The following is a 2,954-nucleotide window of genomic DNA, read 5'->3' as shown; positions in this document are numbered from 1 at the left end:
TGCCACCATCAAATAGAGTGGTCATGTACCTTACTATTTTGCTTGCACTTCATACCTTTGTCTTTGTGTGTGTTGTAGCCAAGTTCTATATAACTAACTTGCAAGGATCTTCTAGAGTAAACTCTAGAAAATGAGTCCTTAGGGTGATATTTCCTCAAACTTTATATATATGCAATGGATGCACATGATTCCTATAACAATTTGATTCCAATGTTGAGTTCACCTAATCGATCTCATTATCGTTGGAAAAATGAGTTGTGGTCATTATATCTACACTTGAGACCTCAAAATCACATGAGAATATTCTTATTGCAGAAAATGTAGCCTCCCAAGTTGAGCCTGGGACCACCGAAAACAAACTTCTCAATTTAGGATATACAAGATACAATATAATTAGCACACAATGTATGTGGAATATGGGTTTAAAAACAAATATATGTATATCATATATGGCGCTAAAATGGAACTCTCGTATTTATGGGAATCAAGAGATATAGAATTGATTCTCATGCAAGGTAGAATACATATGAGTTTTCTGCTTTTTGTGGATCTTTTTGGCATTTATTGTTACCAAAATTTTAGGTCAAAAACTATAACCAAGGTCTCGCATTATCTTGGCTCTCATCGTTAACACAACGAAAATTCATATACGTTCGCAATTAGTGACCTATTCACCGATGCCACTATTTGAATTAGGGTCTTGGGATATCCCAATATTATCGATTGGTACGATGGTTACCTTTATACGACATCACTAAAATGACTACGAATTTGCTATTGCAGCCTTTTGCATTGTGGGTTAGAAAAAGAAATAGATGTCTTTTATCAATAGTAATATGGTCACAGGTGGAATTTTCGTTAGCCAAGATGTGAAAATGACGTGTACAACAGGAATGGGATGAAGTCTTAAAACTTTTCAATGGCTCGTAAAAAGCCATCTCACTGACCAGAGGGATTCGGTTGATTTTCTGCACCGAACTGTATCGGCTGCAATCTATTTCTCTTTGGCTTATGTGTTGTCCCCATGGAGGGAACATTACAATTCGTCCATTTGGGTAATTGGTAGGAGCATCTGGCTCCATTAGTTCTTACTCCTCCATTATGTCAGACCACTATTATAATAGTGGTAGTTCCCTAGAGGAGCCTCGAAATGGAAGCCACCCTTCCCCTTCAGTTCTAGATTCACCTTGTCCCCAACTTCTACAACCTCTAACTTATCTTGGTGATTCTGTTGTTCATTCCTCCCCACAGGGAAGACTGGTATACAAAGCTTATCCTTCACTAGTCACCAAAGCATGAAGAAGTGGTTGCCAATAGATCTCTGTTCTTAGAGACTCTTGGAAAAATCCATGCCACAAGTCGTTACAAAATTCCTGGTTCCAATTATTGAAGGAAAAAAACTGGATTTAGATTTACTGTATGTGGAGTTTACCGCTCGTGGAGGCCTACGACAAGTCATTAAAGATAGGAAATGGAATGATACTACAACAATATTCAATTTCCCACCAATGACAACCAATGCGTTGTTTGTTCTGTGTAAGTACTATATTAGCTTGATTTATCATTATGAGCAAGTTTACCTCATTGCGACACAAGGTTGGCTAATACCCCCACCAGCTGCTTTGCTTGCTTCAAGTCCTGCGGCTCACTCGAAGGATATTAACGAACCTGCCAATCCACCCCTAGTCGAAGCTAAATCTTCGCTTAAGAAATGAAAGAGAGTTGATCCTATGTCATCCCGTGATTGGAGTTATCGATGGGAAATTCGAGAATGCTTATCTTATTACTTAGATGGTTGGTTGGGAGAAATTAAGAGGAGTAATGTATAGATGTTGGCAGGGTTTTCTAGAGCACAGTTTTTGCAGGTACCTAGTTGCACGAATAATTATGATAATGGTGATACAACTTCAGGAATTCGTCCTCGTCGACTTCATAGGAGGAAGCATATAATGGAAAAGAGGGATCCCAACCACCCTAAGTCAAATAGGAGTGGTTACAATTTTTCTTTGTTGAGCAACATACAAAATTGAAAGCATTCCATCCCAGCAAGGACACGGAGATTAGAAAAATGATTGGAGACTTGTGGAATAAACTAACTAATGAAGTGGAAGTTATTTACGAGGAGCACAGATTGAAAGATAAGGAAAATTTACCAAAGTGTGTTTAACAAAATGATGATCTAGTCTAGATTGTTGGGGAAGCTAATTATGATAGAGTTGTTTTTATACAAATTGTTTCAAGGTTGGAAAGAAAGAAAGAAAGAAAATCATTTTAATTTCCACGAGGCTAAAGATAGTCTATGGGACAAATTGCTTCTTCATTTGATTGAAGTATTTGGCCCTTTCCCTGTGAAGCTTCACAATAAACACTCCCAGCTTCTCGAAAAACCCTTCACTAAACAGATTATCCCAAGAGCTAGCTGTGAGAATGTCTGCATAACTTTCCCTAATATCTTTGAAGACATCAAATTCTAAAATGAAGTGCTTTTATGTTTCCACTTTTCTGGAAGAACAAAAGATACATATTATTTCCTCCCACATTTCTTTTTGCCTTTTCCAACGCCCTATTTAACAACAGAGTTGATGAGAATTAGTCCTTAACTGAGCAATAAGAATTTTGGCTCTTCAAGAAATATTGGCCTCTATGTATGCTTTTTGTTGATGATTATGAGCGGGATTAAACCCTTCAATATAATATTTTTTCTTTTTCCCTAGCTTCTTATCACAGGCACACTTGTGGAACTTATCCATAACAAAATCTTTTATCTCTTTACTGTTTATGGGACATGTGTTCAGGCAAATACCCCATATACTAAACCATTTGTTATTTTGTTGCATCCAAGTCTATTTCTTTTGCACAATATGTCATTAAAGACAACCTTAGGCCATCTTCCCTCTTCCATTTGCTCTAATCTTTTTTAAATACCTTATGACTCGCACCATAGCAATTGCTTC

At 37.2% G+C, this 2,954-nt stretch overlaps 1 pseudogene; it reads left to right on the top strand.

Annotated features, from left to right (window-relative positions):
* Positions 1–1,101: 1,101 nt before the first annotated feature.
* Positions 1,102–2,167, top strand: LOC149251387 (high mobility group B protein 15-like; annotated as a pseudogene).
* Positions 2,168–2,954: the final 787 nt, after the last annotated feature.

This window comes from Pinus tabuliformis, chromosome 7 (assembly GCF_031772625.1).
Source record: "Pinus tabuliformis cultivar Carrire ecotype Pingquan chromosome 7, CPIR1, whole genome shotgun sequence".
In the NCBI taxonomy this organism is placed as follows: Eukaryota; Viridiplantae; Streptophyta; class Pinopsida; order Pinales; family Pinaceae; genus Pinus; species Pinus tabuliformis.
Note: the sequence above shows the minus strand (reverse complement) of the source record. Positions and strands in the feature narration are given on the sequence as shown.